Source organism: Gallus gallus, chromosome 1 (assembly GCF_016699485.2).
Source record: "Gallus gallus isolate bGalGal1 chromosome 1, bGalGal1.mat.broiler.GRCg7b, whole genome shotgun sequence".
Lineage (NCBI taxonomy): Eukaryota > Metazoa > Chordata > Aves > Galliformes > Phasianidae > Gallus > Gallus gallus.
Genome location: NC_052532.1, coordinates 50,002,938 through 50,026,810, shown reverse-complemented (window position 1 = coordinate 50,026,810; position 23,873 = coordinate 50,002,938). Strand labels below are relative to the sequence as shown.

Below are 23,873 nucleotides of genomic sequence, written 5' to 3'. Positions count from 1 at the left end.
AAAATACAACTCTAGTTGATAAGCGCACGTGCTTACCTTCAAGTCACAACAAGCACTTTGTAAAAGGATCATTATGTCATGATTTTAAGATAACGCTGTCAATATTTTTTTTTTAAGTAACAGTTGCATGACAACAGCTATAAAATTTGCCAAAACATCCTGAGTTTCATCTGAAAATATTTTCCAAATGTGCCCGTGTTCAATATGGCAATCCAGGATGGGAAAGAGCAAGAGGAAGGAGACTGGAACACATAAACTAACAGAAGAATTATAGCAGCAATCACCCACACAATTCCTTGTATTAAAACCAGGTGCACCGATACTTCCATATTTTAACAGTAAATGGACGAGGCACTAAATCAGCTCCTTAGAGCCATCTTAAAAAGTTCCACGCTGCAGTTTGTAAGCGGATATAATCTCCAACAGCTTCTGTGGCACCAATTAATCGCATGCTTTGCACAGCGCTAGGTCTTCACTGTAAAGGGAGTACCTTCTGATACCTAAAGCACATGCCCGCTATGTGACTTCAAGTCATACTGAAATTCCATGCATTCCAGCCAGCCTCCTTCCCCCAACACATATGGTACTTGGGTGAAGGCAAGCATCCCAGATCAAGTAAACCCCAAAGAACTGGCAGGTCGGTGCAAGTTTTGTCCAAACCTGTAATCAAAATGCAACAGATCGTTCGAAAGAATGTTACCTGACCTTAAAGAAGCCAGCAGTGAGAAGCACCACGACAATGGCGGACTTCTAACACAAAGCTTTACAGGAGCTCGGCACAGAGGTAACTCCCAGTTCATCTGAGGAAAGCGGGGGCTAATAAACAAGGGGAGTAAACGTAATTTAAAATGAAAGCTGAATAGATGGATGATCTTGATTAGAAATTATCAGTCTGCCTAAGATTCTATATTTATACTGTTTTTTCCCCCCCCCTTTTTTTTTTTTTTTGTAACCACATTTATCAGGACCTTTAACTCCCAGCCGAGCCCCGGGGGTCTGGAAAAGTCATCTTGGCATCTCTGCACGTAACTGAAAAAAACATCAAGATTCTTAACAGCTTCAGATAACTGTGATGACCTTTTTTGGCTTGTGTAAGGAGAATGAGTCAGCCGCTGGTAATCTCTCCGTTTAAGAAAGTAGTGGGATGAAGGCCTCGACGAACATGGGTAAAAAAAGGAAAGAAATTCCACGTGAATTTCAGGTAAAAAAAAAAAAAATCATCGTAAAACAAAAAGACCAATTAAATGACGACACCTTAAATGATTCATTAAGCTTAATGTCTGATGAGAACCTCGTAAATGTGTCAAAATATTTTATGAACACCTTACCGCACACGGCTCCCTTCCATTAAATTGACAAAAAATGTTTCTTATCTATTCGTTATGTTTCAGTACTTCACACATACCCTTACCATCTTTTGTCTCGTTTTAATTTAGTATAACTTGATAACAACAACCCAGTCAAGATTTTTAAAGCCCTTACAGCCACACCCCAAGGACCTACAAGGATAAAGCGTAGCTGTGGTAAGAGAAGATGAAGTGGAGCTTGGGTCTGCAAAACAGACAGAACAAAAACAAAAACAAATAAGAAAACACAAAGGTACAGTCTGGTGCTGCTCTCCAGCTCTGCTCAAGTAGAGAAAAAGGAATTTGCTGTCCTAGGGCATGCGGCAGCATGCGTATACAGGACTGCACCTCCAGTTCTCCCATAGGATATACAATCTATGATGCTATACGTGCCAAAGAATTTTCTGTTTTACCTCAGCTAATAGTTCACATTCCAGAATCATTGCCTGAAGTAACAAATTCAGCACAAACCTACGTATCCTTTTTCTGCAGGTATCCACAGATAAGAGAAGCCTTCTGTGAGCGGGTTGCCTAAAGGGTTAACCTCTTAGAGCAGTTCAGCCTAAGTAGCTCCTGCAGCTGTGACTCAGCAATGCCTGTCTAGAACTGCGACCAGGAGACCCTTTGACACAGATATGCAGCTTCCAGCAAGTCTCGGATTTTACCATCTCCTCCCTTCCCACCACCACTCGTCTGCAATCTTCCTCATACTTGGAATTTGGCAAATTGTCACAGAAGCGGTTTCGCTGCACAAGATAGGCTTCTGCAACCATTAAGGATCGCTCAAATGTTTAGGCAGATTGCCATCTCAACTAGCAGATCATCTCTAAAGGTTGCTGAAAGTGTTTGAAGCCAATGGCACAGCAACAAAGATTCCTCATAAGCTCAATACTTTCAACAAGTATGCAGCCTCTTCCCCAAGGTAACTGAAAAGTTCCCATTTAGGAGAACTAGTTTATCAACTCAAAACACATCAGCTGTGTTTCTCAACAACTCTCTAAGCCAAGTCTCCTTATATGTTGTGACAAGTTTGCAGATAGTCCCATTTCAACAGCATTTTTCAGTCCCACAGAACTTGAACAAATGTACACACGAGCTGCACATAACTTATCACAGCCTGGTAGAAAAGTACACTGTATACATCTGAAGATAAGGTCAGGTAGTCTGCAGTGGAGACTTTGGACTTATGCCTTGTCTGAAAAGCTTCACCTCCAGCAGTATAACTGCTGCTGTTGTGCTGAGCACTGATAGAGAACCAGCTCTGAAGGGACCCACCTCATGAGTCACTTCCGGGAATACTCTCATTTTCTTTGGCAAAAGGTATGTACAGAGGTAGTCCATTTTATATATATGTATATTTAAACCCAGCTGTATTTTACCTCTTCCAGTCAAGTAGGCTGGCAACCCACAACGACACAGCTTTGAGATTGTGCCCATAAAAGTAACATTTTGATAGAGGAAAAGAAAATCACCAATTTCTCTAAAATTTTCCCAATATGCCATTTTTTAAACCATCCAAACTACTGAACTGTGTACGGACTTTATCTTTTCTATAACAGAATATCCTTTTCTCTAACCGTAACAAATACTGTTTTGTCCTGGCTTTATCTATTCAAAGCGCTGCGACAAGGTTCCTTTTCCTAACTAGGTACTCCTATCGGTTCCCAATACTAGCATCCCCTTCGTTGGTGATATCAAGAATAACTGCTTGTTCTCCTTTCCAGATCCTTTATTATGTCTCCTTCACTATGAAGAGTCCTATCTCCAGTAAGTTCCCATTGTCACATTCAACTGGCTAGCTGTCAGGCTTTGGAAGCGAAGAATCATTTGCTTTTCCCATGCTGCCTTCAATCCTTCTACCATGCTCAGAACTACTTTCTTTAATTAGAAATACCCCCTTGCCACCATAACTATAAAATACTCAATATATAAAAAACTATAAAAAGCCTATCACAAGTTGGAATGTGTTGAGATCAGAGTCTGCCATGCTGACTAGTATTGGTTTTCTTTTATTTTTCCACCAGCACCCTTTATCCTCATTGGCTGTCTTTTATCTTATAATTTGAAGCCTGCAAACATTAATGACTATTAACTTTTTGTTCTGCACTTGCAACTTCTAGCTTCTCCACTTTTAAGGCCTTTGAAAATGACCACAATCACAGAACGATGGCATACTGTATATGAACAAGGACATTTTTGCTGTCCCTCTGAAAACAACATTTTGGGTTGAAATTAATTCTTCCAACCAGCAAAACACAAATACACTTTTCAGGGAAGGGCACGCTCAATTTCTGAAGCCAAGGAACCAAGAGTGTCAAGTGTGGTATCCCTCCCATCTAAACTACTTTTCTGAAATGCACCTATTCCACATCGCTTTCTCATAAACATGAAGTACTGGCTATAAAGCCACTCCACAACTCTGTAGCATTTCCAATACACTGAGACATGCAGCTCTGGACAGTGCATATAACGTAACATATAATGCCTAACACTACACGGCATCCAGAAGTCTCCAACATCTTGCATGTACAGTTGATAACAAGCAATGCACACTACAGCAGTTACATAATAAGCCCTTCATTTTGTCAAGAGCCACCAGCACATACCCCAGGGGGTACAGTAAAGAGAGAGATGATCAAGAGGAATGCACAGGCAGGAGCCACTGGTTACCAAATGCTTTCACCAGTTTCACCGGGATGTGGTTGAATATGCAAAAGTTTCATGGCAGCCTGGAAATCCTGAACTTCAAGTCCTTGAAATGGAAACTTCGGTCACCCAGTGACCCTGTATTTTGCCAACCCACTGTCAGTCAGCGAACAGTTAAAGGGATTCCTTTGTTTGCTGTTCATGCCGTTCAACCACAACTTCAGAAACATGTTGGCCATTCTCACTCTAGGACCTAGAGGGCCTATATTTCATTGTTAACTCAAGGTCTTGTCCCTCTTTCTAACAAGTATGACAGAACTTTTCAGATGCTCACAGTGAGAAAGATTACTCACCCTTGGTAATGTACAAACCAAGGTGGCCAAGAAAAATTTACATATCCTTGATGGCTCTAGCCTGAGAATGAGCTCATACTTCCTTTTATTCTCTCTTGGCCTTGCACAACTTTTAGTCACCACAGATCACATGGAAGTTGTTTCTAGTGTTTATCTAATACAATAATCGAACTTGTTTCATCAACACTAGATCATTAGTTCTTCATATGAATAAAATGCTTTAAGAAGCAGCACTGCCATCCAAACGTGTACCAAATCAACACCACGGTGCTCCCTGTGAGCCGGCTAATGGAGTTCACCGTACCACTTACCATTCTTTCTTTCACTGAGCGGAGGAAGGTTGGGGTTTCGGCCATGGTGGAGGCTGAGGGTCAGCTCGGGCTGCAAGGAGAGCTCCTGCAGCTCATTGGCAACAGCTTCGCTCTGAGGGCTGGGGGCCGCCGAAAGGGACACCAACACCGGCTCATCGTCATTTTCGCCAGCCCCTCCTCCGTCCAGCCCATTTCCAGCAATGACGGAAGGGGGCAGGCACACCACACCGGAGAAATCCACTTTGGCTTTCGTGATGGCAACCTGCAAGACAAATCGCAAGGTAAATCTCATGGCAGAGTCCCAACCCATACCTTCAGTTCGCTGTGGCACCTCCACGCTCTAGAAATACAGGCTCTTTAGCAGAGTGTGTGTGTTATCATTCCCAACTGAAACATGCCCGCTAACTGAAACCTGCAGAACACACCAGTTTATAAACTTGCTTATGCCTCCAACAGGGTCACCACAGAAATTATGGGTGAAAACTACAAGTTATGACCATTCTCTTTAAAACTTAAGAGAATCTCAGCTGTTATTACTTTAGGAGCCAAATCTTGAGAAGACTAGAATGGTAAACAACACGGATTGTGTTGGTCTCCACACTCCAGCTTCCACTGAAGTTAGCCTGTTTAGAATCTTAATGAACTCTTGATGACTCTCCTTTCATATCAGCAATGGTGTTTTAACAGGACAACTGTCAAGATGAAATCCAGCGAGGCAAAATAAGGCTTCAAAATACACCTGGAAGAACAGCTGAATACAACAAATGAGGATTTTCAAATAACATTATCTGTATTTCAAAAAATAATCTTCTCACCCTGCTCTCTCCTCTCCTTTCACTACTAGTGAAAATGAATGCAAGAAAAATATCCTATATGAAGTATACAGAAAAGTTTTCCTGTCTAAAACAGCCACAGTAACTGAATTGTGCAATATTTATGAGGGTTTAAATGATTAAACTAACAAGCAGTTTTGATTTTTTTATATATATATTTCCCTAATTCTTTAAAGAACTATTTTAAAGCCACCACTATGTTAAAATTCGTTTATGTTCACTCATTTAAACAGAAACAAACCAGCTGGAAGTCTCCAATGGAATGGTTACTGTGCTAAAGTCTAAACAGTAACAGAGAGTGTAAGTATACAAGGGCAATCATATTTGGATTTGATTAATGAAGGTGAAAGGCTCCTGCTTCTTAGTACACTGCTCCTCTGAAGCCTAGCACTACCACAGTCATGTATCAAGCAAAGTTTTTCCAGAGCTTCAAGATGGAGGCAGAGCTAGCTGCAAAGCAGCAAAGTAAAAAACATCTGGACAGTCTTCCAGAAACCACTCACAAAGTACCAAGTTGGAGTGATATCTTTAACAACACGATTTTCAATTAAGAATTCCCCATTTCATGCTTTTGGTTAACAGGAATCCGTGTGACAACATTCAACATGTTAATAGGTGATAAAGTAGTTCAAATAGTCGTTTCCCCTGCTTCTGTTTCAGTTTTGTACTTCACTTGTTAGCAGTGCTTGCTCAATAACGTGCAGAACAGAGTTTTGAGTGGTAGTACGTTTGTCTCAAAAGCTTGTTCAGTATACATGGGGTGCAACAGTAAGAATGACTGGTAATGAATACATGCTATTTCATTCCTCTTGTCAGACATTCATTCCCAGGACCCGATGTCACGATCTGAGGAGAAGCAGGGAAAAAAAGGGTGGAGGGAAAAAAGAAAACAACAAAACCCACTAACTGAAGCTGGTGCTTGTTATAACAAAACAAATGAGACTGAGCCAAAGCTTACTGCCATATGAAGTATTCGCATTTCTTCAGTTACAGTTTGGCGAGAATGTGCCTGCCTCCCTCCTCATACGTTTCCTGTCCAAAGCAAATAATGCTCACATCCATCTGAGAGCAAATGTTAACGGTAATCTGCAATGAGAGTAAAATGGGCTTGGGCTCTTCTTCTCTTTGCAATGGATACAGAAAGCCTGGAAACGCACGCCCTTCAGCCACAGACTTGGACCGTTTGGTAAGCCAAAAGAATCATTTCAAAGGCTGCAAAGAGTTAAATTGTGACCAACAAAAGTGACCCCGGGCCCTGTCCCTGTGGTGATGGGAGGCCAAGGGGCTAAAAGAAGGAGTCGTATGGGGGGCTAATGCCAATCTGCTTTCTTAAAGGAGATGTACTGGAGAAAATTTGTCTGGTACCAAATGATGGCTAGGTCAGATAATGCAGGAGGACAAGTGCAGTCAGGTCTGAATCTACAGACAGGTGATGGGCATTTAACACCCACCTAGTACCGATTAAAATGACAGGAGGTTTAATTTCCACCCTGGACAAGGAGTTCCTTCCTCCTCCCACAAGGGAAAAAAGGAATTTTAAATGGCTCAAATACATACGAACTGCCTAAGCCAAGAAGATAGAAAACGGACTTGGGAAATCGTGGCACACTGGATTTTCTGCTAAACAGGAATTTGTAAAAACTAGGAAAATCGCATTTCAAACAATATTTTAACAACACCTGTAAAATAATCACTTTTCCTAATCTAGTTATGGCTCCTTTACGTAAAGGCACAGTACCAAGCTCCAGCAAAAGCAGCCCAGCCTAGTTCAGCCATAAGAGAGAACAGGGCAGGAGATCAGCTGTGGCACTCCTGTCTGCTGTGCAACCCTGGGCAACACCATGCCAAGTGGTATTAATTGATACTGGGATTATAAACCAGAGTTTCTCCAGCAAATTGCCTTGAAGAGCTCCAGCACAAGGCTTGGATCATTGCAAGAATTGTACCTGAAAACTTGCACATTTCCTAACTCGTGAAGAAGATGGCAGAGATGGAAAGCATCTTCTTAATCTGGGTTGGCATGTCATTCATTGTCTGTCCACACTGAAAGTAATGCAGCTTAAGAAACTCTTGCTGTCCCTTGACTGAACATTCATTCTTGCCCTTTCACCAAGTCCTCTGTTTCACCAGCAAGTAGGGATGCAGCTCAAAGCTAAACGGAAATGAACCATTTGAAATTGAATGAAAAAATCCTGCATCCTCCACATCCTCTCCTGTTTCTGGCCAGGAAAAAGATCTGCAGAAACACATGGATCAGGTTTCTCATTGGTTTATCAACGTAAAACCCAACCTTTGGATAACCCCTGATAAATCAGGTCCCTGCTACAGTGTGCCATGCAGCCGCACCAAAGCTTGTGCCAGCACACCACTGGGGCCAGAACCTGCCTACATTACTAGTAGTTCCAAACATCTAGCCACTACCTAAGGGAAAAAGAGCTTTTTTCAGAGCAATGCCAAGTCTTAATATAATGCAACATACCCCAGTGTTAAGAAATAATAAATGCCTGTGGTCCACCAGACTATAGAAAATGCTGTAATTGGGTGGGTTTGATTTTGGTGTTCTCAATTACGAGTCTGATGAGGGCACACAGGGATTAGAAAGATGCTTTGAGGATTTATAGCCATCCACGTCTCATTATTTTGAAGTCACAGATCTCCTGTGAAAGGCATGGAATCATGGAATACTGTAACCAACAGTAAGGCTGCCATTAGACTTCCCAGACAGTCATACCACTCTTAAAGTGTCACTGTAGAATGATCAATTGGTTACACACGCTAATACTTAGAGCCCAATTAAAATTTTAAGATGTTTTTTGTCTGTCATTTTTGAACAGATTAGAAACTTTCCCATAGATAAATGTTCCATACCATAAAGATCTTTAAATGAGTCACGCAGAAGCTGATGGACAGCTTGTAAGGGCAAGCATTTCTTCTACTCCATGAGGGTTTCAGGGTGAGCACTCTCAAGGATTCGGATCTGTTGCTATCCAGATAACCAGATAAAGCATTCTTCTGCGTTGAGTCCAGCTGGTTCTAGAACGTGAGGCTATGATCCCCCAGATGTAACATCAGTTTAAGCAATACTCAAGTCCTCCACTGTCCAGTTTCTCCTTTCTGTCCTCGTGTTACCTCTTTTCCAAATGGGGAATCAATTCAATTCGATAATGAGTTTTTCCTGGGTTATTCAGAAGAATCCATTCCCCATTGCCAACTGCATACACAGTATATCACCATAACACAGGGACAACAGCAAGCTCTCAGGAGCCAGGAGTGCTCAAATTACACTGCTATAAAACACAACACCATTGCCTCAACAACACAGCAGTAGAGCACTAGGAAGATGGAACTACTCTAAAGAAACATTAGACACTGCTTTGAAATACATACATAATTGTCATCCCTTTCTGACTTCCAGAGGCATCTAACAGACTTCAATTTCAGACAGACAAACACGGCGGAGTCATTTGTGAGCAAGGCCGAAGATTAAAAACCACATCCAATGTGAACGTTTGGAAAAAGATCTTTATAAAAATCAAATTGCTCTTTATAGGTGCACCCTCTTGCCATCCCAATGTCATTATCATACTAAACACACAGTAAATCTGATGAGCTTACTCCCTGCTGATAAAGTACTCTACTTTGTGTTCACCACATTACAAAATTACTTACGGAAACTTCTTGCAGAGCTGCTCACGCAGAATCCCTAAAGGATAGCTCAGAGCCAATGAGGTGAAAGGGAAACAACACAGATACATGCAGTACTGAAACCTGTCTGACTTGCAGTGAGTGAGCTCATGGAGCCAAGTCAAAAGATGACTGGGGGGTGGCGGGATGGAGACTTAGGATTAGTTGCCTGCCATTTTAGTTCCATTAATCAGCACACCATAAGGCAAGACAAGCACCAACATTGGCACAAGCAAGCAACAAAGGCATGCATCCAAGACCACCTCTTTTGGCCAGAGATTGCATACATCAATTTAGTTTTATCGTAAGACCACATCCTCTGATTAGACGCTGCATTGATATTGCCTATGACAGTCCAGACTGCTCATTCCTCACCTCCCACTGGCCAGCACAGGCTGAACCAGATCAAGGAAATGATCCAGGTTAAACCTGACCTGGCCACACGCATACAAATTGGTAGTTGTAATCTGCATCAGTTCCCGATCTGGTTTGCCACTCAGCCACACAACTGGACTAGAATAAGAGAGAATGAGGTACAAGGAAATGAAAAAGAAATCAGGATGGCTATTTCTGGTAGGAGTGTAACCTTGAAGTATTATGTCGTTCACCTGTCCAACATTCATGATGGACAAGAACACACGCACTAAGTCTTCATGCATTAGACTTCTCGACTTTAGCGATACTCACATGCTCATGGTGTAATTAAGATCTTGACACAGAGTATTTAAATGAACGAAAAAACAGCACCACCTTCCCTAATGTGAAGCCTAAATAACCAGGGTAAAACCTCTTGAACACAAGGAGTTTAAAAAACAAATGAATAAAAATCAGGAGGGTACAGAAGAAAAGATAAATAAATAAAAGAGGAAAATGCAGAACACAACTCCCAAATCAAGCAAGGACACCTCCATAAACAGCCCTCTCGTTTGCATTTTGGGGGCTGAGTTGCCAAGGTAATGGCAATTTCCTACCAATTTAAGAATTGCTAAGCAACCTCCAGTAGCTAACAGCAACAGCTTGTGTGTGCACCTGGGTTATTTTGAGAAAATAGAGTTTTCACCTTAAATTTAAGAGCACCTTTCTTCTAAATGATCTTGCCAGCTGAGATCATCAGGTCAGGAAAAGAGGCAATCTTGGGGCAAAATGGCTTTAAGTGGCTGCTGTTTGAAATGAGTAAGAAGGGAAGTCAATGATGTGTCATGCCCAAAGGCAACTATACCCCCAGGTAATCACAAATAAAAAGAGTAACAACTAGAAAGTAAAACTGATGCTTGCAGCAGATGTAAGCCAGAACACTTCATTAGCTTGAGATGCTGCAAGGAACAGAGTGAAACCAGTCAGGTGATTCTCTTTCTCTTCAGATATCAAAGAAAAGTCACAAACAGACTGACCTCCAAGATTATATCATTAAGTTAATGAACAAAACTACAGAGTCCTAAAGAGGGATCTTAGATTATGGCATTTTAACACATATGCAGAGGCAATTCACACGGAGTAAAGTGGGTCAGGCAGCTTCCTTCCCTTTCATACTAACTGGGGAGATTGGGCAACAACAGGCAAGAAGTAATCACATTTCTTCTGGATTAGAACCAGTAATTTGAAGGCGTAAACTGTCCATTTTAGCATTATCACAAGCCACCATCCTACAGTGCTTCCATTAAAAATCCAAAGTTTGCAACACGTGAACAAAGATGTTGATAAGACATGGATGGGTACAACTTTCTATCTGAGCCAAAGAACACTGAATATGTGCAGTGCCAGTAACCCTACAGTGAGAGAAGCCAACTTTGAATCACCATGAATCACCACCAGAAGCCTCTACGCTACCGCCTCCAGCAAATCTATGACTACAAGAGTCAAAAGACACGTTCAGGCTAGCAAGAAAGGAACAAGGAATCTTATCAAGCAAAAAGCATGAACATCTGTATAGAGATGTTAGGACTTGAGAGGAAATGGATCCAAAGAACATGTCTAATGCAAAGAAACAGCATCCTCACTGCCGCTGTGCTGCTAAGACCCTGTACACAGCCTTCCACATGATTTTAAAGACCTCTCATCAAGAACCATATTTCCCATGCCATAAATATTTCCTTCATAAGGTACTCGCTTTCATTCTACTCGGGCCAGCAGTGATAGAAGTCTTTAGGAGGTTTTCAAAAATTGTTAACAAACAGTCATTTCTTAAAACCACAAACTACTGGCCAAGAAATGTAGTTTTGCATTCCAGATGTTTAAGAAATACTTTTCATGATTCAATACACATTTGGAGGAAGTTGGTGGCTTTCAAGCTCTGTGGAATTCTGGCTACAATGGAGATAATAGCAGAACTAGTTTTAAGAATCACAATGGTATTTATAATAAACAATCTTTGCTCAAAAAAATGAACTCCCCACCAATTTTCAGAGTTCTTATTCAGGCCCAAAGAATGAATGAGGCAGACAGCCCTCTGCTTTCAGGGGACATTGAGCCTTAAACCATTGTGTTGAATTCATCACCTAGTTTGTGAGAGTAAAGATGATAGCCACTAAAGAAGAAACAATTTTCACTGAGGTTCAAAGAATGCAAGTGACCAAAAAAGACGTGACGTTCTGATCTCCTGCATCAATGGCTACGCTGGTATATTTCAGGTGTTGGTCATGATACAGCTCAACTTGATAGCTAAAAGGAATCCAGCCTTCTCCTACTGAGCTCTTGGTTCCTGCTGCTTCTCTTCTGCCTGATCTTTTCATACACCCACAGAGCCACTCCGGTCAGCTTAAACAGCGGACGACTAACTCTGCAAAAGATGAAAAACCATTTTCTACAGGAATCATTTAGCTACGTGCCCTGTGGCTGTACAAACAGCCAACTCTGATGCAAAGGAAGAAGCAGGAGTGCACAGCTGCCTGGAGGTTTGACCAGCCTTTGCAACAGCAGCTTGCTGAAAGATCAACTCAACGGTAATGTCAAAGAGCACACTTAAACATCCAGAAGCAGTGCCAACTTAAGCAGTCTGCTACACATTCCCGCTCTCATACCTTCCTCATTGTGAAACTAGCATAAATCTTATGGAGACAACATGTACTAGATCAGATGAAAAATAAGCTAGCAAAAACCACTTCTTTCCAGGAGGCTCTGTTCCCCAGAGTGGCTCACCATGGCCACAAAATAAGCTATGCCAGCAAAACAGAGGGAGCAGTGAAAGGCAGCAAGCTGTTCAGGCTAGCACTGGTGCCAAAGAGATGCACAATGAACTATGGAGTGCTTAGAACAGGACTGTTCTACGCCTGTTTTTCAACACCTTATGCTGACTTTCCTGCAACTGTCATCGGTGCGTTATTTAAGTTTTCCTGCACGTAGGAGGCAAGGCCTTCCTCCTGTCCCCCCATGGGGCAAGCAGATGAAGCTAAGGATTTAACCCAGACAGCAGTGAAAGGCACGTGGCAACAGATGCCAGCAATCAATGGCAGCAAGAAGGCTGCAGCAAACCAGAAAAGAGAATGTTGAAGGTCTGTGCCACAGACAATCTTCGACTCAGGAATTCATGGCAGGAAAACTCAGGGGACGAGGAGGAATGAAGGAGCTCATGTTGAATGTGCACTTAGGGTGGATTTGGAAGAGAAAGTAAATGGACAAGAGGAGTCTGGAAATACGACTTCTCAAGAAACAATAAGCTTTCAAACTGAAGGTTTTAACTTTGGGACAGAACTTCAAGTATCTAGGGCATAACAGATGAGCAGCTTGGGCAAGGAAGCTGAGATAGCTCAGGGAACTAATCTAGCCTAACCAAAAGAAAAATACATTGTAAAAGAAAAAAAGCTATAAAGGCAAAGTAGTTTCATTTCAATCAGTTCAGCTCCCCAAACGGTCTCATGGTACAAGTATTCTTATTAGCACAAAGGAGCAGACAAAACTGCAGCATCTGAACTATCCTAAGGAATTTATGGGAAGGCTTTCTGGCAACTCACTTGTGTGAGTAAGAGAATATTTTAACGTTGTACCTACTTCAGTGTGATCATGCATTATGATCGAGAATATAAGTCCATGTATATATTATATTTTCCCATTTCATTTTTAAGTCCTCACTTGCTATGTTTCAAATCCAGTGACTACAGCCACAAAGCAAAGCAGCTCAGTGCGCTGGTTCTTGATGGAAAGCTGCACCTTAAAAACTGGTTGTCCTCTACAAAGCTAACTATTTGATACCTGGGTCACAGGTTCATTAGATACAGCACAAAACTTAAAAAAACAAAACACACCAAAAGCAGAGGAGCAGGGCCCACTGACAAGCAGCAGCTTTCAGTTAGCCTACGTTTGGCCTACTATGAAACCAAAGCCTGAAACAGACTGCAAGAAGTTTTCTGATCCCAGCTGCATTCTTTAGTCATGACAGCATAGGCTGTCTACAAAAATTAGACCAAACTGAAAGGACTTCACTTCTCCTCCCCACCAATGCAAGCTGGGTGTGGAATACAAACTTCTCTGAATTTTACTGGCACCTCCTAATACAGCTACCTCGCGTGACATTCATTTCAGTGGAAGTCCAGCAATTGCAACTGAGTTACCAGGTCTTTTTCCCCTGTGAGGGCTGACTTCCCAACCCCAGCTTTCTCTACTACTGAAAAATAGATTTTTCCTCAGTAATTCACACAGAAGCACACATCAATACTGCTGTCTTGTCTAAGTTAAGTAGTTTATTGAAAAGAAATCTTAAGTACTCAAGAGCTGCTTCCTGACGCATAAATTTAATGGACGTGGGTAAAGAATATGTCAGGGTGATGTTGGTGTGGAGTATTGCTACTGCTGCTGTTGTTCTTTGTCAACTCAAAGGATAACAAATTCAACCTCCCCTATGGAAAAAAAAGACCAACGTCTTCTGTCTCTGATGCAGCAATACTAAGAGCCAGCACAGAAAGGACATCTTAAACAAGATTTGCGTTCCAGTGCTAGAATAGATTAAAACATTTTCTGTTCTTTGCTGTAAGACTCAGCCTGGAACCACAGATAACGTTTGAATATATCATTCTCTTCTTTGGACGCTACTGCATCGTGGTAATCTCAGTCACAGCATGGTGGACGTCCCAATTTTACAGTACACGTGCAATTGCCTGGCGTTACAGACTTGATTAAATCAGTCCAGATATACAAGAACCATTATAAAAAGACACACAGGCAGAAAAGTTTGCAATACAGTACAAGCTAACCTGCAACAAACCAGACTAATTGTTAGGCAACAATGAAAGGGCCACAAGAGTACATTTATACTCTACACTACAAAGTCCTCACTGGATAGTTGAGGCTGCCCAGCGCTAACACAAATTCTAGATAGTCCACCTTCAGCACACTACTAACCCTCACAATCAGTGACCACAAGTAAATTTCAGTTCAGCACATAAGAACAAAAGGTGCAGACTGAAGACAGCAAAGGGAACATAATACATACCTTACTCAGAGTTCCCACGAACAAACCCAGCTCACTTCCATGCCAGCAGCTCTCTCTCCAGTCACTGAAATGGAAAACAGGACACATAGTTAGGGATCTTCAACAAACAAACACACACACAGCCCATTCTCCCCCTTAAGCGTAAGGAGAAAGTCATATCTGGGTCTCTTTATTTTCCCACTGTCTTTAATTAAGCTGGCATATTCCAAGAAAGCTGAACTGAAAACAGAGACTGCCACGCTGATATACGCGTATCCACGCTACTTCCACAGCAGAGCTTCTACTGCAGTACTATTGGTATGTCAGTTCTGAAGAATGCGTTGTTTGAGATTTACTAAGCCAGAATGCTCAGCAGATGATACACTCAATCTTCCTGTCCTTGTACCGAAATGTTTCCTCAAACCCTGGATGGTAGAAGTTGGAGACTGTTATGACTCGTTTATTACGCCGTGTAACACATCCAAATAAAAACAGGGAAAGGTTAAAAAAAAGGAAAAAAAAAAAACAAAAGTACATTCTGTAGATCTGCCAAGACAGCCATGGGGATCCTGGCTATAGGGGAGAAGAGAATCATCCCATCTCAAAGATTCACAAGTGTACTGAAGTAGCACAACCATTTTTCTTTGGCAATATATTTTAAGACACGTTCACAGCCACACTTGGCTAGAAAATAATTACTTCAGAGGCTCTGGAAAACCTCTTTCAAACAGCACTGTAAAGGGGTCAGAAGTTGATGTGTGATGTACTTTCATTCCTACTTCCTTAGCCATGTTTTAAAAAAAACAAAAGCCAATCACAAGAAGGTTTTAATACTGAGTTTCAATTCCATTTTCACCTCTGGGCTTTTCAGATTTCAGGGCTTCCCAGACAACACTCACTCTGTGGGAACACAGAAGTGTAGTTGGGATGCTATAATATCCCATCAATAGGAGGAAACAAAAGAAACCCAGCAACCTCCCCAGATACAAACTTCAGACCTGAGGGGCTTAAGACACAAGCTTTAATGCAGCTGGAGTGGAGAGAGAAAGGGAAAAAAAGAAAGAGAACGAGCTGTGGTATATGACACTAATATCTGAAGGGATAAAGCCAATTACACTGATTGGAGTGAAGAAAGAACAACCACAGCTAGATGCTTGGATAATCACAGTATCAACATTTGCAAGAGCCCTCTGATATCAGTAATGAATTGCACATCTACTTGGCCAATTCTCATCTAATTAACGATTTCTAGGAGAAGGGATTTACAATACTGATACAAATTGAAGAAAAGGAAAGACAGCCCAGCTTCAGAAGCTTTCCTTATGATACCCTTCACTGAGAAAGGCTCAGTTTTTCTTTGAATAAAACATGTCAGCACCACATTAATGACAGCTCTGCCACAGAATCAACAGGTCATCCTGCCACCTCTGACAGCGCTCATCAACAAGTAATGTTTAGAATCACGTACAACTCAGCTTACTGTGGGAACCCACAACGAGAGCTTTTGTTTGTTTGTTTTATAACATAAAGCAGCCAAATTGATACAACTGTAAGATATGATAATGGAGAAGTGAAGAGATGCATTTCGTTCTCAGACTTCTGCTGGCCAGTCCCTAACTTGCAGTAATCGTGGCCCACGGGATTATCTCTTCCAATTTAAGACTGCAGCAGGGCTGATAAAGCTGGGCAACCATCACGCTGCCCCAACTCGTTTCCAGCACTTCAGATCCATGTTCTCCTGAATCTTGAGCTCCAACATGGAGCCTTCTCCCGGTCTGTCTGTCCCACCACCCAGTACAGGCCATCTCACACTCTTCTGTTGAAATGGGACCCCATTAGCAGCCCCAAATGCTCATTTCTCAATAGCTTCAGCTATTTTTTTTTTTTTTTTTTGTCCTGAAAACTTCAGGCCATGGAATATCCCAGGTGTGAAGGACACACGAGGCTTTCCCTAACCAGCCAGATGGGTGAGCCAGGCGAAGAACCCCTCTGTACAGCCCCAGCTCTATATTCTTTCCAAGAACTCATCACTAACAACTGGCGGCACAAGACATCAGGCAGGACAGGCATCCAGCCTGGCACGGCACAGGAGATCCTGAGGTCACACCTCTTAATGTATGCATGAGGATTAAGGAATATGGGCACATACACTCCGTGTTTTTTTGGCACCTGGTAAAAAAAAACTTAGCACTATCCTTAAGAAAAGAACATGCGTATTCACACACATGCAAGCATACAGACAGAACTCAGTCACTTCCTTGCTGCAGTTTATTCACCCCTCTTTATTTTCCAATGCTTCCAAGGATCTCGAGACACAGGAGGAGGCCAATGATCTCCCTCCTGTACGTAATCCTCTGGGACAACCTGTATTCATCCTTCCTTCCCAGCTAAGAACTAGTTTTAGCCCACATACTCCGGACAATAAAAGGTCAACCTTAAAACTTTCAGTCCTATTTGTCAAGGAAGTTCCTGCTCAATCTAAGCAGGTGATTAAACCATTGCAACATGCGATTTACTGCTGTCATCTGAACTCCACACAGGAGATAAACTGGCTTGCCACAGGCATGGACAGTCACCAACCTTCTCTCTTTATGCGCGTGCCATTCAAATAAGAGATGCTGTAGAACACCTGCTTTATTCTTAGCCTTATTCAGTCACCCCATCCCCTGGAATTTTAATTCAACTTGAAGATGGAACAACACAGCCACTCTCTGCCTTCAAATTATCAAGTCAAACTCTACAAAAATTGACCAGAACAGCCCTACAACTGTAATGAAAATGAGCTCTTAACTGTTCCTTCTACTCTACAACCAGTGACTAAAGATTAATCTGTTAACTCAAATATTTTTTGGCAAAATTCCACAGCTACACTGCTTTTGTAGCCCTTTGCTTATAGAACAATCAAAACACTCCTCCAGCCCTCCTCCTTCCTCTGACTACAAGGTCAAGGCAGGAAAATTCTACCGTCCTACATCTTCTGAAGAAAAAATAGTGTCATCTCTGAGAAATGCAGAAGTCTCATCTTGCTGATAAACTTCTCCATCCAGTGGAAATGTTTATATGTCGGTGTTTACATGTTCAGGCCAAATGGCTGCTATTGCAGTGATTACAATGGCGTATGGCCTTCACTGGTGTCTTGGGGTTTGAGCAGCTCAGAAACTCACTGACATGATTCACAAGTCTGACGTGAACACAGCAGTTCACAGTTCAGAGCCCATCTTCAGCAGTTGGGTTACCCCTCAGACAGAGGCTTTCAGAAGATTGATACTCAAGGTGATCTGATCCTGTAAAGCAGGTCTGCTTGGACACATGGGAGAGAATTTAGAGAGAGAGTTCTATTCGGGTTAACATTAACTTGGCCCTCTCACCTAGGATTGAAAACATCATAAACTATGCTCATTGTACACACTGTGATGGAAATAAATCTAGAGGCTGCAGTCACATACTGCTGGCAAACTTCTTATACTGTTATAAAATCAGGGGAGGGGGCAAAAAACAAGGAAAGAAAGTAAGAAATCATTCAAGTAGAGCCCATGGATGCTCCTGTAACAGTTTCCTTTCGAAGGAGAGAAAGTTTCCTTGTAATCATTGCAGAAAGTGAATCCTGTCTGAACTTCGCTCAGACCTGTACCTTCCCACTTATAAACAGATGCAGAAAGAATGAGTTCATCATAACATGGGCATGGCTGCATGTAAAGGATGATCTCATTTGAGCAAGGCTAAGCAGGGTGTCAGCCCGTATTGATCCACCGGGCAGTGAAGACATCTTCACTGTCTCTACTGAGTCCCTGAAAGGGCAGAACTCGAAGAGCTGCAGCACTCACAGAGCGCTCCCCAGCATGCCTCCAACTAGTCACAATTGCCACACGTTACAGGAAGCACCACTCTGAGGTTGACCCAATCGGTGATGCAGACTCCTGTCGCAAAACAAACTTAACTTCACAAAACAAGACGTGCTGTTTCAGCCCCTTATTTCCCCAACACGAAGGGCTCTGAAGGCAATGAGCAGTCAGCACATTTAATTGTCTCTCTGGAGAATGGGAAAACAGATGTATGCACTTCGCTACGCACCCACGGCAGAGACAGCAGCAGCAGCTCCTGACTACGTCCAGGGGAAAGCTCTTATTTCAGTGGTTTAGGAACTTCCACAGAGGCAGTCCCCCGCCGTCAGCTGTTTACAAACAAGCTGCCAGTGCATGCAGCACCAGTGCCATGCTGCTTCTGCCCTGCTCCACAAAAGCCCTGCTCGTCTGGATCAGCAGAGGCACAGCAAGCTGGAGGAGGGAGCACAGCTTCATTAGGAAGGATAAGTAGACGCAGCTGACATGCTGGTTTGCAGCAGGAGAGCAAAAGCAGATAAATGGCACGAGGTCAGGGAGCAAAAGAAACCCTCCATTTAAAAGCTCAGCCTTTCGCTTTCAAGATTTACAAAGACTGGTGATTACGTATTAATTTTTATGTTCTGACAGAGATGTTATTGATATGGTTGTGTGCCTAAATGCAAAGTGTTCCTTCACACAAGAATAACGATATTGGACGCAGGCAGGAAAATGGGAGAGTCAGGGAGAAAGGAACACTGCGGAAACTTAATTCACTCCTTCAGTTTCTGACATATAAAACAATCCAATTTCAACAACTGCAGCACTTTGCTCACTGACAAACTCTCAGATTTATCTGCGTGGAAAATAAGCATCTCAGCTCAGGAACAGAACAAGATGAAAGGGAAACGATCTGCTGCTCCTGGCGCTGCTTCCCGATGTCTGCAAACACTGCGCCATGAGGGCTGCTGTGTTCGCTGCACGCCTCGTTTGCCCTCCAAGAGGAGGACCCGTGTTTAAAAGCCTCAACACATTGCCTGGCCTCAGTGACATACCTAAGCCTGGTAACATCAACTGCCCTCACCCCGACGCCATTCGTTTCCCTCAAAGAAGCCGCTCTGCAGTGTTTGTACTCCACAAAGCACTCATAGGAGGGAAGGTGAAATGCACACAGCAGACACACACATCTCCCCAAGCACCACCAGAGCATCCGACAGAAGAAGAGAGGCTGCGAACTGCCACCAGCCCAGCCATTCCACCTATGTGTCACATGTACGTAAAAGAAGGCTGCTAGGGACAGTTGTAGGCTACGGTTCTTACAGTGCTCCTTTTAGCTGCAGTGCTTTCTCACCATCCCTGCAGCCCTCCGCTCGGCTGCAGCTGTGTGAGCCTTCTGCCATCCCCCAGTGCTGATTTTGGGGGCTCAGGGGGGGGGGGGAGCAACAGAACCTACAGAGGTTGAAAACACGAGGCGGCACAGCAGGCAGCCCCCAGCCACGCATCTCTGCTGAGGAGACAGAGGACAGTGGGCAAAAAATAGTAAGAAAAAAAGCAGATGGGAATACGAGCAACTTAAGCCAGCCCCAACACTACGAGAGATGTCTGTGTAACCACATCCTCTGTTTTCAGTCTCGGCTCAGCAATGTGTCCAGCAGGAAATCATTAGATCTGCCTTTCCCCAGAGTAGGTGTTTGACAGTTTCAGGCTGCTGAACAGTTGCTTTTTCTGCTTCCTCTTCGACAGGAAAAGACACTGACCCTCGGGACACGGCTGATAATTCTTTAAAGGAAGAGTATTGCATAACCGTAATAAGATGTACTAATTGTTGCCTCTTTTTACACAGAGGAAATTAGCTGTGCTCTTCAAAAGGGATCTTAATCATGCGACTGAGTTACCAGCAGTAAACACACACTGACACAGCCATGTTCTGTCACCCAGAATAGAGGAAGGACGTACAGAGTGAAGGGATAAAACTCTGGGAATTACTACAAATTGTGCTTCTGGGGAGAAAGCGTAAATGGCCACAGCTCACACATTCCAAACGTGTGCAGCAATTCATCTTGTGATAACGTATGAATACGTGCTAGGAACTTAGCTGCTTTTCATCTTAGCATCATGTCCCTTCTGTTCTGATCCTCCCCTCCAACTAGAACAGCCCCCACCAAAACCACACAGCGATGTCATCGTGGCTCAACGGTGCAGGGAATCCAGTAGGGCTTCTCCATTATTATTAAATGAAGGGGTGTTTTGACTGCCTGGATGTATATAGCTCACCTGGAGATTCGAAGGTGAAAGGGTCTGTGACAACGCTGCTGCTTTACCGTATCAGCCTAAGTTGGAGCTACAAAACACAGTCACCAGGAAGCACTTCTCCCCAAACCCAACAGTTTCTTATTATTTCCATAATCAAGGGGAAGAAAATTTAACCGTCTATGAAAAATTGCTTTGGATGACTGCCACGTTCTCTTAGCCCCATGTAAAAATGCCTCCTGTACTCCGTTCCTTTGTATTTTATTTAATGGTCCACCCGTTGCATAAGGACTTCCGTGGGGCCTTTTTCCTATGTGACATTAAAAGTGAGGATGTTTTAGTTGGAGCTAAATAGATGCAGCAGCTGCTTCTGCCACTGCTGGAATCAGGCAACGCAGTGCTACTCACATTTGGTACACAGTGCGATGCCAAGAAGCCACAACTGGCAATATTGCACTCTTCTCCTGAATTCACTGGAACAGGTTGCCCAAGGAGGCTGTGGATGCCCCATCCCTGCAGGCATTCAAGGCCAGGCTGGATGTGGCTCTGGGCAGCCTGGTCTGCTGGTTGGCGACCCTGCCCACAGCAGGGGGGTTGAAACTCAATGATCATTGTGGTCCTTTTCAACCCAGGCCATTCCTTGATTCACATTTGGTATCTAAATTATAAGTGAGGAGGGACTCGGTGAGTTAACACCCGGAGATTAAGAAGGGAAACTATGCCCATGTGTAAAAAGCTTATGGCATCCCCTTTCAGCCCCGAGTCCCTTCCTCCTTCAAGCAGAAAGCTCAAACCTAAAGCACAGAAAAGGAGCTCAGTCAGCTTCAGACCATACGCTTATTTTTAAACCTATTTTTAGATCCTATTTAATCACAATTATCAAATCACTCATTTCATCACTGCAGCAAACAGGAACAAATGGGTGCCCTCTGATTTCCTATTCAGAAATGATCCAATTGTTTTTGGAAAATACAAGAGCTGCTCCGAAAGTAACGCCTCATGTTTTATAACGTTGTCCCACGACATCAGAGGCAGAAATTGGTGGCATGACAGTAGAAGTTGAACCTTCACACCAATATCCCATCACATTTTGTTGCTGTGTGTCAGAGGGCAGCAGAGGGGCAGGCTGACAAAATGGCATCTGATATGAAAGTGCATACGAAGTCTATGTGTGTTACTAATACCCACATGTGGGAAACATGGCACATATTCACACACATTGGTGCTGCCTGGATGCTGATGGAGACCAAACAGTGGATGTGTCCACAGAGAGGTGGAGAGGTGGCGGCTGGTGTGTTTGAACAATGGCAATAGCAACAGCAGGTCACCTCCACTGGTGCACAGCATGGAGGCTCTTGTTCACTGCTGGCAAAAACGCACTGCTAATGGTGGTAACTATATTGAAAAACAGCATTTTGCAGCTGAGAATTTGCTCTATCTAACAGTGTTATAGTGCTACTTGGATCTGTTACGGTTTCCATGGAAATAAATAGGAGCCACTACTTGCAGAACAACCTATGTACTCATTAAGAGCCAAAAGCACTACAGATGTGTCAGTTCTGGGGTACGGATTCTAACAGTGTCTTTAAAACAGTTTACTGATGGCAGCAAAGCGTACTTTGAAGTCAGTATTGAAAGTGTTTGTAGTTATCACTGAATGGTTGGGTTGGAAGGGACCTCAAAGCCCACCCAGTCCCACTCCATGCCGTGGGCAGGGCTGCCACCCCCCAGCTCAGGCTGCCCAGGGCCCCATCCAACCTGGCCTTGATCCTCCAGGGATAGCGAATTCACGACTTGTCTGGGTAGAAGGAAGTAAAACCAACGTGAAAGTAAAATCATTGCAAAGCTGGAAAAAACATGAACCCACCTACGGCATGACTAACTCATACGGAACGTCAGTAGCAAATTTAAAGACAGAACTGCACACTGCATTTTCTCAAGGTCCACAGATCTAAAGGGGAAGACTGTGAAAGCCTCCAGAGCGTATTTACAGCCGCGGGCAGGTAGACGTGCAGTTCCACGGCAGAGGGCCCGATGCTGTCCGGACACGTAGCACACAAAAAGGAAGTGGTACGGCAACATCAAACCTGAAAGCCCTTACTCAGCCCACTCCTCTCGGGTAGCAGAACCATGCGGGGCCACGTTAGCACTAAGTCTGCACGATGCAGAATAAAGAAACGCAGACGCAGCTCAGGGAGGCCTCAGGAGGGTTATTTCCACTTAGGAAGCGGACGGCCCGAGCTTCCATCCGTGTGCCTGAAGCGACACGCCCCTCTCACACACCGTCTCGCTGCGGGATAGGGATGCCTCCACCTCACAGCGCCCTGAGCGCGCAGCTACAGGCGGACGAGCAACGCTGGGGAAAAAGAGCCTGGCGGAACGCAGGCACGGAGCAGCGAGAGGGGCAGGACCCCGCCGCACCGCTGTCACCGCTCCCAGCCCTGGAAAATGGGGAGAAAAGAGAGCGAGAGCCCCCCCGAGGGGGAGCGGGCGGGGAGGCAGCGGCGCCCACGGGGCGGGGGGCGCTGAGGGGCCAAGCGCCGCGCCCTCCTCCGCCGACGGCCGCCCTGAGGTGAGGCCCCGCGAGCCCTCCCCCCACCCCGCTCCCTTTCTTTGCTGCCGGGTCGCCTGGCAGCCGCCGGCCGAACCGCGGCTCCGTACTCACCCGCTCACGGCTCCATCTCGCCCCGAGCCCTCCCGCCCCTGGCGGAGCCGCCGCCCGCCGACAAGGCGCTTCCCTCAAGCGGGCAGCCCGGCCTCGCCACCGCCGCCCGGCGCCTCGCAACCGCGGAAGCGCCCGCCCCACGCCTCCCTGCCCCGCCGGCTCAGCCAATCGGAGAGGAGAGGCGCCGGTGAGCGCCACCGCCGCCGGCCAATGAGCTGCGAGCACCTGGGGAAGCTAACGGGCCCGAGGCAGGGCGAGGGGGCGGGGCGGGGCTGGCGGCGCCTGCCTGACGGGGCGGGCAGCCAATCGGGAGGCGGGATGATGTCATGGGGGCGGGGCGTAGCCGGGGAGGTGGAGGCGATGAGGGGTGGATGCGCGCTCTTAAAGGGATAGCGCTGAGTTTTGACACGGGGTGAGACTGTCGATTTTTTCTTTGGGGAGGGGGGAGGTTTGCTTGTTTGTTTGTTTTCTAGTTAATGTTTAATGAGCTCCTGGGGATGAGTGTCAGGTCCCGAGGCCCCCACACCTGTGGTGGTGAGGGCACAGGCATTGTGTGTCCAGCCTGT

The 23,873-nt window shown here is 44.4% G+C and overlaps 1 protein-coding gene across 3 annotated transcripts in view; it reads right to left on the bottom strand.

The window, feature by feature from the left end:
• MKL1 (megakaryoblastic leukemia (translocation) 1) overlaps positions 1-23,421 on the bottom strand; it is a 97,875-nt gene extending 74,454 nt beyond the window's left edge. Inside the window, exons 1-4 of one of the 3 annotated variants that reach the window (XM_046907698.1) lie at positions 21,051-23,421; positions 18,646-20,952; positions 14,596-14,659; positions 4,657-4,918 (exon numbers count right to left, since the gene is read on the bottom strand). The gene's annotated coding sequence lies outside the window, so the exon portion shown is untranslated. The remainder of the gene's footprint in view (positions 1-4,656; positions 4,919-14,595; positions 14,660-18,645; positions 20,953-21,050) is intronic. The other 2 variants (XM_046907709.1, XM_416243.8) reach the window with 2 other exon arrangements.
• Positions 23,422-23,873: the final 452 nt, after the last annotated feature.